The sequence below is a fragment of the Mesoplodon bidens genome (assembly GCF_964165515.1).
Source record: "Mesoplodon bidens genome assembly, chromosome: 19".
In the NCBI taxonomy this organism is placed as follows: domain Eukaryota; kingdom Metazoa; phylum Chordata; class Mammalia; order Artiodactyla; family Ziphiidae; genus Mesoplodon; species Mesoplodon bidens.
This window is the reverse complement of record NC_138179.1, coordinates 56,222,363-56,233,537: the sequence shown is the minus strand read 5'-3', so window position 1 is coordinate 56,233,537 and position 11,175 is coordinate 56,222,363. Positions and strand designations below refer to the sequence as shown.

The window sequence follows — 11,175 nt, the reverse complement described above, 5'->3', positions numbered from 1 at the left end:
GACTTCTGCCTTGACCTGCAGCGCACCCTAAGGTGGCCTCAGGCGTGGGAACCTGCCCACCACCCCCACCTCCGCGCCCCAGGCACAATTCCTGAGGCTGAGGAGTGAATGAAAAGTAAACCTCTCTCTCTCTCCAGACCCTCCCTGTGGTCCCCTGAGGCCCAAGGGTGGTTGCAGGATGGAGAGAAGGTGACCGCCCATCTCTGGACCGAGCTAGGAAAAGAGGCGCTGGACAGCAGCGTGGCACGTGTGCCAGGTCCGCAGTGTCTCGGGGTAGCCATGGCCCTTCCTCCAGAGGAGAAGGGGGAGAGCAATACGGGAAAGACCCTGGCAGGGTGCCCTCCCCTCTCCGGACCCAGGGCCAGTGATACTCACTGGGCCAGGAAGCAGGGGTGGCTGAGGGCGGGGCTTGGCCTGAGAAGGTCTTCGCCTTTATCTGGGAATTTTGGCTCAACCGAGGTTGTGAGGAGGAGACAACGCCGCTCCTCTTCATGAGCCTGAGAGTGACCTCGATCCCTCTGAAACCCTGGCTCCTGGGGAGGGTCCCCACACTTCAGTTGTGTGGGGATGGGCTTGCAAGGGCCTGCCTTCCTCATGGACTAGCTCACAGACTCTGATAGCCCAGCCCAGGGAATGTGGGGCGCTAGGGAGTATCCCAAGTCTGGGTACCAAGCCCTGCTTGGGAGACTCTGCTACTAGCTTGCTGGGTGACCCTGGGTAAGTCATTTCTCCTCTGTGGGCCTGTGAAGTGAGGAGTGGATACTGATCTTGCAGGCCCTTGCACTTTCCTTGCTAGTTTGAGGATCCTGGAGGGGGAAGGGTGGGATGAGTCCCCCCCTGAACTTTGCTCCAGACTCAGCTTTCCACGCACTGGGCTTTCCTGACTTCCCAGACATAGATGTCATGGAATCCCAGCCACCAGTTTCAAGATATCTCCCCCATGCCAGGTTCTTCATGCCAGGCTCTTCAAGGATGTTATCTCTGCCCTCAAAATCAACCTGCAAGGAACAGGCATGCCTTGGAATGTGTCTCTACTTTTACGGATAAAGAAATTGAGACCCAAAGCGGTTCAGCTACTTGTCCAAGGTCAAGGTGGGCTCAGTGAACACAAGCCAAGGCTCTGTCTATACTCAGTTTGTGGCTTTGGGCAAGTCACGGGGCCTTTCCAGCCTCAGTCATCTTTAAAATGGGAATAATACTAGCCTTACACAGAGGGCTGGGGTAATCACTGAGTACAGTAGCACAGAACTGGTACTCGACCAGTTTTCAGTGATGGTTAGTTTCTTTTTCCACCCTCTTCTTCCTCCTGTGTCTACACTCTGAGACCTTCCTCTGCGTGAGGTATTGCAAACCTTTAGAATTACTTTTCATCTCTGCAAAGCCTTGAGAGCTGTGGTAGGCACTGGTTCCAAGCAAGGTGAGGAGGGCTGGGGGAAAGAAAAATGGGAATGCCCGATGTGAGAGTTCCTGAGTCCGGGTAGCAGGTCACGGTGACCAGAATTCCTGGGTCACTTTGAGGGAGTAGGTAGCTGGGCACATGGGCCATCCATGCCCTCCAACTTTCCTCCCTCATCCGTCAACCAACTCAGTTCCTCATGGCTCCCCAAGGGGCTTTCTGCCTGATCCGAGCATATCTGCGTGTGCTGCACATGACTTGCATGATTTATGGCCCCTGTGATTTTGCTCATGCCTTTGGCTACCCTGAGAAAGCCCTTAGGCCTTCCCCTTTGCCAATTTCCTTCCCTTCCTGTGCTTCAAAACCGGTCTCATACTGTAAACGTAATTTATTGATTTTTTAAAAACTTCTTAGCATCAACCTATGAAAAAGTCCAGAAGACATAACTGAAGTTAGGGAACAGAATGTAAATGCTACAAAACTTGGAAGTCACACTTGACAGTAGTGTTGAGAGGTAAGGGACAGGTGAGGAGCGTGGAGGCAGATACTCTTACCTGACAAACTGAGGTGTCAAGAGACCCTGTTTATTGATGATGGAACATGAAATAAAGGAATGTGTCATTTAAAGTTACAAAACAACCAGTGTACGTACAAAAATAGCAATAAAACTATATTAGAAGGACATGAGGAGGAAAGGTGGGAGTGCGAATCCTTACCTTTTAAACAGAAAATCAAGAAATGTCTGAATAAGTATATTGTTTAGAGGTAAATAACAGAAGATAAAACAGAAACAGTTAAAGTAATTCAAATGGTTCCCTTTGGACTTTTTTTTTCTGGCATTTCTATAACTTTATTTGACAATCAGCCGTTAGTTCTCATCCACGTTAACTGTCTGCAGATTTTTGAAGGTGGTGACAGGTACACAGGTAACCAACGTATAGAGCTTGTCTGGTGAATCTTCATCTTTATTATGTTTTCTGGACAACCGCACACGGATACGGTATGGGACATTCCTTATTCCTTTGGCCCAGACAGTTTTGTTGAGCCTAGTGTCAATGTGTACATCTGAAGTGCCCATCTCCTTCATGGCAAATTTCCGGATTTCTTTGAGTGCCTGAGGGGCACGCTTCTTGACACCCACTCCAGGGATGCGCTTGTGAACGTTCATAGTGTATGTACTCTGGTCACCACCTCGTTGATGGCTGACCGGCCCTTCTTCTTCTCGCTGCACTTTGCAGGAGCCATCCTGCCGGGCTGGGGTTGGAAAGGATTCCCTTTGGACTTGAATAGACATTTCTCCAAAGAAGATGTATGAATGGCCCACAGACACATGAAAAGGTGCTCAACATCACTGGTCACTAGGGAAATACAAATCAAAACCACAGTAAGTTACTACCTCACATGCTTTAGGATGGCTACTATCAAAAAACAGAGAACAACAAGTGTTGGCGAAGATGTGGGGAAATTGGAACACTTGTGCATTGCTGGGGGGAATGTAAAATGGTGCGGCAGCTGTGGAAAACAGTATGGCAGTTCTTAAAAAAATTAAGAGCAATTACCACATGATCCAACAATTCCCCTTCTGGGTATGCACTCAAAAGAATTGAAAAGTAGGGACTTGAGTAGACATTTGTACATCAATGTTCATTGAAGCATTATTCACAATAGCCAAAGGCAGAAGCAACCCAAATGTCCGTGGATGGATGCATGGATGGATGGATGGATAAACAAGATGTGGTGTATACAACAGAATATTATTCACCCTTATAAAGGAAGGAAATTCTGACCCATGCTACAAGGGTCAACCTTGTAGCAACATTTAAGGTATGCTAAGTAAGATAAGGACAAATGCTACATGATTTCACTTATATAAGGAATCTACAGTAGTCAAATTCATAGAGACAGGAAGTAGAATGATGGTTGCCAGGGGCTGCAGGGAGGGGGAACAGGGACTTATTGTTGTAGGGTACAGGATTTTAGTCTGGGAAGATGGAAAAGTTCTGGAGATGGGTGGTGGTGATGGTTACAAACAATGTGAATGTACTACTACTTTTTGTTAAAAAGCCTTTTTCTTGTTTTATTTTCCTAAGATGGTGTACATGTTTTCTCTTAATAAATTTTTTTATTAACAGCCCAAGGGAGGCATCCTGACTAGCGCCATTGATCGTTTACAGAGACTAGCATGTTTCATGAGGTTTTCAATGAGTGCCAAGGGGTAACATAGGCCTGCAGTCGGCCTCGGACTCAGGTCTGCGAAGAATCCAGCTCTGCCGCCTTTCCTCTCAGTGACCCTGAGCAAAGTTCTTTTCTCTGGTGTAATTTTTCAAAGCTCTCTGTTGTAAATGACTGTTTCCAAGTAGTATATGAAGAATGTCTCTTTCAAAGAAATTTCTTCACTGTAAGTCTGAGAAGGGAGCTGTCTAATAAGGGATGCAGTAGTCATGAAGGAAAGGTGGGAAAAAGACACTGCGGGCAGCCACATAAAGAAGAAAAAGGAGGATGAGGAAGGGAGTTTTAATTTTGAAAGAAGAGATGACAGTGACTTGACACATGACGCCTAATACTCTGCCAATCAGATCCAGTGGCCAGTACCAAAAACAAAACAAAACAAGCAAAAAAACAGGGCTGATAAAAAGTGTCCTAAAAACGATGTTTCTGCATATATATACACTGGAATATTACTCAGCCATAAAAAGAAAGGAAGTTGAGCTATTTGTAATGAGGTGGATCGACCTAGAGTCTGTCATACAGAGTGAATTCAGTCAGAAAGAGAAAGACAAATACCGTATGCTAACACATATATATGGAATTTAAGGGGAAAAAAATGTCAAGAACCTAGGGGTAAGACAGGAATAAAGACACAGACCTACTAGAGAATGGACTTGAGGATATGGGGAGGGGGAAGGGTAAGCTGCGACAAAGCGGGAGAGTGGCTTGGACATATATACACTACCAAACGTAAAATAGATAGCTAGTGGGAAGCAGCCACGTAGCACAGGGAGATCAGCTCGGTGCTTTCGGACCACCTAGAGGGGTGGGATAGGGAGGGTGGGAGGGAGGGAGACGCAAGAGGGAAGAGATATGGGAACATGTGTATATGTATAACTGATTCACTTTGTTATACAGCAGAAACTAACACACCATTGTAAAGCAATTAGACTCCAATAAAGATGTAAAAACAAATAAATAAAATAAAAACGATGTTTCTGATTTTCAAGCTGAAAGTGGAAATAAGGAACTCGTTCTGAACTGCTGTGTGAAGTAAAATTATTTGATCACAACTAATGATGGCAGACACGGACAGTCATGATCTTAAACAATCAGTATTTTCTTGCTGACAACTCAAAATTGAAAAAACTAAAGAAACTGCAATCCCAGCAGCTGCCAAAAGTTGTGAAAGCCTTGCTTTCATAAAGAGTGCAGTACAAAAATCTTTCTTTAGACGATGTAATTTTAAACTTTTCTTGGGTCAAATTCAAGAGCTAAAGTCATCTGTCAAGACTTGAATAAGACCCAGTGTTATCAGACCAAATCTAATTTATCTTCCTTTACTCAATCATTGGTTCAATAGACATTCCCTGAGTGCCCACTAGGTACCAGGCACAAGGCTCGGCTCTCAGGCTGCAGATATAAACAAGACAGGTGGGGCTTCCCTGGTGGCGCAGTGGTTAAGAATCCGCCTGCCAATGCAGGGGACACGGGTTCGAGCCCTGGTCCGGGAAGATCCCACATGCTGCGGAGGAACTAAGCCCGTGCGCCACAACTACTGAGCCTGCGCTCTAAAGCCCGCGAACCACAACTGAAGCCCATGTGCCACAACTACTGAAGCCCGCGCGCCTAGAGCCTGTGCTCTGCAACAAGAGAAGCCACCACAATGAGAAGCCTGGGCCCCACAACAAAGAATAGCCCCCGCTCACTGCAACTAGAGAAAGCCCACGTGCAGCAGCGAAGACCCAATGCAGCCAAAAATTAAACAAACAAACAAATAAATAAAAAATAAGACAGGTGTCTGCTCTCAGGGAGCTCACTGTCTAGTAGAGAACACCAACCCTGAGACTGACGGTGGCATGTGGTGTGGCCAGTGCCATGGGAGAAGGGAGAGAGGGGACAGGCACCTACACCAAGTGTGTCACCGAAGGTCTCTTAGAGGTCTGAGCTGAGTGAGTAGTGTATTAGTTTCCTAACACTGCTGGAATAAATTATACAAGTTTAATGGTTTAAAACAACAGAAATTTATTCTCTTACAGCTCTGGAGGCCAGAAGTCTGAACTGAGTCTTATGGGACTAAAATCAAGGTGTTTGCAGGGCTAGTGCTTTCCAGAGGTTCTGGAGAGAATTGTTCCTTGTTGCTTCCAGCTTCTGGTGCCTCCAGGCATCACACTCATCTCTGCCTTCTTGGTCACATTGCCTCCTCCTCTTCTATGTCCAATCTCCCTCCGCCTTTCTTATAAGGACACTTGTGATTACATTTAGGGCCCACATGGTTAATCCTAAAAAATCTCTCCACAGCAAGATCTTTAATTTGGTTACATCTGAAAAGTCCCTTTTGCCATATAAGGTAACATATTCACAGGTTCCAGGGATTAGGACATGGATAACTTTGGGAGCCATTATGCAGCCCACCCCAGATAGGATTGGGAGGGGAAACTGTGCACGGCCAATGGGATGTTTATAGGGGGAGAGTATATAAATGGGAGCGTGGAGAAAGTATACGTGAAGGCAGGGAGCACATACATTCTGGAAGTTACTAGTATTGTTATGGGAGTGCTTTTTTGGGAGTAGTGGGAGGCAAGGCAGGGCCTTATGAGAGAGGCAGGCAAAGTGTATAATGATTACAGATTTTATTTCCAGCATGCCCTTAGCTGGCAGGTGGTATGTGGTAGGTACTCAATATATTTTGGGAGATTTGAGTCAAATGAATGACTCATACAAGTTATATTCTTAGAATGCCTACTATATATTTGTTGGAGGTATAAATAGAAAAAGAATCTCCATTTGGTGGTATTCAAACCCTATGACCAATAAGTGAGGCCTTTCAAGGCCTAGGCAGTATGTCAGTATGCTTCCAGATGCTGGTACCATGACCTAAGCTAATCCATCTTGCCACTCTGCCACTTTCTGTGTACAGACAATGTCTTCTTCCCTGATGGTCTCACCATGGCAGTTCCAGGCATCACACACAGACAGAATCAGCAGAGAAGCATAGCAGCCTTTGATTAGCAAGGAAAGCCTTTCTCTTGAGCTCCTCAGCCAACTCCCTGGGGTTCAATCATTGTTATCCCTGCCAACAATTCTAATGCAACCAGGGCATGGGGTAGCCATAGGGCATCAGTGGAAAGAGCTCACTTTTGGTCAGGGTGATCAGGCAAGTATTTCTGGAGGAGGTGGCATCTAGACTGTGCTTTGAAGGATGAAAAGGATGGTGACAGTGGAGAGGGAGGAAAGGGCATTCTAAGCCGAATGGCATGAACAAAGAGGAGGAGGTGGAAACATACAAGTGTTGACTGGTTTTACAGGAATTATTTTTTAAAGTGCCTTCTAGGGACTGAGAACTTTGTGTATGTTTTCCCATTTAATCCTTATTCCAAATATAGCTTCCTCTATAGGTGGAAATTTATGATTGAGGAAATCCAGGATTGGAGAGATTCTGTGATGTGTCCAAAGTTGGCAGAACCAGGACTTGATCTCAAGTTATCTCCAACCTACGGTGATTTTATTCATTCATTCATTCATTTTTTGTTTATTTACATTAAACTTTTCTACATTATAATTTATTATAAAATTATAATACATGTAACCAATGTTCAAGGTAAGCAAGGTTAAAAGTGTGGTTATTCCATACCTTTCCCAAGCTCTTATACACATGGAGACATATGTAAAGGTTTCTTCACCTCTCCCTTTATGTATTTTTTCCAAAAAATGAAATCATCCTGGAAAATTGATGAAATCTGAATAAGGTCCATAGGTTGATAATAGTACTGATCAGTATTAACTTGTTGATTTTTATAACTATCCTGCGATTATATAGAGTTGTACTTGTACTTGGGAGAGACAAACTGTTGTATTTATGGATGAAGGGATATCATGTCTGCAACATACTCTTAAATAGTTCAGAAATATGTATATATTTTTGTAGTAAAATGTTAACAGTTGGGAAATTTGGGTGAAGGGTATCCAGGAATTCTTCCTTCTATCCTTGCAACTTTTCTTTAAGTCTGAAATAAGGTCAAAATTTTAAAATTTTTAAAAATGAGATCATGCCATGCATCGTACTCAGTGACTTGCATGTTTTGCTTGAGCATATACAACAAACATTTTTTTTCCAGGTCAATGCATGTAGTTCTATGAATTCTCTTTAATGGCTACATAATGTTCCACAGTGAGGTTCCATTGTGTAAATACATTCTAATTTGTTCAACTACTCCCCTTTTTATGGATTTGACTTTAAATACCATGTTAATTGTATATTAAGGACTCCTGTAAGTTTGTATCTGTTTCCACACTCTCTATGTTGTTCCATTGATAACTGCCCATGACAATGCTATACTGTTTTGAGTTTTCTTATAAAATCAAATATCTGGTTGGACAGGACCCTCATGGCTATTTTTTAATTTCATGAAGTGTTTTTGGCAATTCTCATACACTTACCCTCCCATATGAATTAGATTTTTTTCCATCTTATATGCATTTTAAGATCACTTTTACCTAGTTCTAAAAACAAAACAAAAATCTTTTGGGGGGCTTCCCTGGTGGCACAGTGGTTGAGAGTCTGCTTGCCGATGCAGGGGACACGGGTTCGTGCCCCGGTCCGGGAAGATCCCACATGCCGCGGAGCAGCTGGGCCCGTGAACCATGGCCACTGAGCCTGCGCGTCCGGAGCCTGTGCTCCGCAACGGGAGAGGCCACAACGGTGAGAGGCCCACGTACCGCAAAAAAAAAAAAAAAAAACCTTTTTGGGATTTCTAATTGCAATTACTTTAAATTTGAAGTTTACTTTGGGATGGACTCGTTTATAGGAACAGGGTTTATCTCTCTACATGTGGAATTATTTAAAGCAAATCTATGTAAATAAGTAAGCTATATATACAGAGATCATGTGCCTTATAAAGCTCTTTGGGGCCTTTTTCAAGGGCCCTCTGAGTCTGACTTGTTTTCAGTCCACCTCTGGCTGTGGGTTGAAGCATGGAAGGGGCCAACTGCCCTCAGAAAGGTTGACGTCACTGCATGGTGCCATTCAGCTCTTTCCTGCATGTATCTCTCTGTGGGTCCTTGACACACTTTCCCATTTTATTATCCCCGTTCGACAGAAGGCGCAACAGAAGCTTGGAGCGCTGGATCAACTTGCCAGGATCGCACTGGACCTAGCAGCGGCAGCGCTGGCCTGATGCCCACGGTTTTGCCAGGAAGCTGCTGCCCCCGTCCTGGTCCTGAGCTTTGTCTTCTCAAGGGCTAGGCTGCCTGCGTTCTCTTTGGCAGCTGCTCAGACAACCTCAGTATCCCGACACAAGGTGGCACTTCGTTTGAGGAGCTGCAGCGCAGAGCTGGTCTGTCGTTCCTGAGGAAAAAGCTGGCAGCAGGTAACAGGCTGCACTTCCTCACGAAGCCGTGGTTTTCCAGCCTCAGGGAATCCTTCTCCAAGTGAAGAGCTTCTGCCAATTCCTCACTCTGCTACCCTGCTTCCCTGGGCTGCATCTCTGCCTGTCTGAATCTCACCCATTCTTTTTTGTTTTTTTTAATTTATTAATTTATTTATTTATGGCTGTGTTGGGTCTTCGTTTCTGTGCGAGGGCTTTTCTCCAGTTGCGGCGAGCAGGGGCCACTCTTCACCGCGGTGCGTGCGCCTCTCACTATCGCGGCCTCTCGCTGCGGACGGAGCACAGGCTCCGGACGCGCAGGCTCAGCGGCCATGGCTCACGGGCCCAGTCGCTCCGCGGCATGTGGGATCTTCCCAGACCAGGGCTCGAACCCGTGTCCCCTGCACCGGCAGGCGGACTCCCAACCACTGCGCCACCAGGGAAGCCCCATCTGACCCATTCTTCAAAGCCCAACTTAAATGCCACTTCCTCCATGGAGACTTTTCTGATTTTTTCCTTCCTCCCAGGCTCCTCCTCCCTGCCATGCTGGGTATGACCCACCTTTTTCCAAATACACTCACTTGCTATGACTGTCCTTAAAGAGATAAATAGTTGACTTCTCTGAGCCTTAATTACTTGCTTTCTAAAACTGAAATAATATCTGCCTTTTATATCTGGCTGTTATGAGTTGAAAGAAGTAATATACGTAAGTCACAGTCCTAGGCACACAGAACGCTCTTACATATGTTAGCCTGGTGTTATCACACTCAAATGTACACCCGCACAGCCCTGCACATTCACACGCAGATTTTCTCCGTATGTGTTAGGACCCTTATTCTTTCTACCTTCTCTAATAATTATGTGTGTAGGTTCCTGGGGTGGGGGTACGGAAACAGGGTATAGTGAAAAGAGACAGGATTTGGAATTAAAAATTTGGGTCTTCCCCTCAACCAGCTGTGTGACTGAGGTCAAGTTTACTTCTCCTCCCTGAGTTTCTTCCTTCATAACAGAGAGATAACAAAAAAAATGTGCTTCATAGTCTCTTCATGTATCAATACATTATCAAAATAAGACTGGTGTATATGTATAGCTGATTCACTTTGTTATAAAGCAGAAACTAACACACCATTGTAAAGCAATTATACTCCAATAAAGATTTTTTTTAATTAATTAATTAATTTATTTATTTATTTATTTATTTTTGCTGTGTTGGGTCTTCGTTTCTGTGCTAGGGCTTTCTCTAGTTGTGGCAAGCGGGGGCCACTCTTCATCGCAGTGCGCGGGCCTCTTGTTGTGGAGCACAGGCTCCAGACGCGCAGGCTCAGTCGTTGTGGCTCACGGGCCTAGTTGCTCCGCGGCATGTGGGATCCTCCCAGCCCAGGGCTCGAACCCGTGTCCCCTGCATTAGCAGGCAGATTCTCAACCACTGCGCCACCAGGGAAGCCCAATAAAGATTTTATTTTTTTAAAAAAAAGGATGCTTAAGGGCTTTAGAGATTGCCAAGTGGTAATGTATTGTTACCCAGTTGCTCTTGTCTATTTCCCAGAAGCCTAGAGCACAGTGCCTTGCTGGGGATGGGGAGGGGTGCACACAGTGATTTGTTAAACGAGTAGGCCATGGCACTGACTTCTTTTGGTCTTCATCAGTCCCCTCTGAGAGAAGTTTTAATACCCCCATTTCAAAGAGAAGCAAACTGAAGCTTGGAGTGGGTAAAGTGCCTCATTCATTCATTCAACAGACCCCCGAATGAGCAACTACCCTGCATCAGATTCTGGGGATACAAAAACGAAATCCCTGCCATCACAACCCAGAATGGAGGAAAGAGACATAAAGGTAAGTATAACACAAGGTGGATTACAGGTGATAGCTAGTAGTTATTGGGTACTTACTAAGTGCCAGACATGCTGTAAGCTCTCCATGTGTTTACTCCTTCCACCCCCCCAAACTCTATCAGCCAGGTACCATTGTTATGCGTGTTTCTCATGTATCCATAGATGAAGCATGGTGATTGCTTAAGGATTCATAAACCTCAGGGAAGTTTTCCTGAAGGACTAGGAATTAGCTAGGCAGAGAAGGTGGGTGGAGAAGGCAGGGCCATTTCAGGAGAGGGAAAGGTTTGGAGGCCACCTATTGGAAGCCTCCACAGCATCCCAGGCAGGGGCTGGTCAGGAGGCTGCAGGAGCACGCACGGCTCAGTGTAGAAGA

General features: G+C 45.3%; 1 pseudogene across 1 annotated transcript; it reads right to left on the bottom strand.

Moving 5' to 3' along the window:
• Window positions 1–2,258: 2,258 nt before the first annotated feature.
• LOC308607372 (large ribosomal subunit protein eL31-like) lies at window positions 2,259–2,781 on the bottom strand (annotated as a pseudogene). Its single transcript has one exon. The product of its transcript is annotated as a large ribosomal subunit protein eL31-like (transcript).
• Window positions 2,782–11,175: the final 8,394 nt, after the last annotated feature.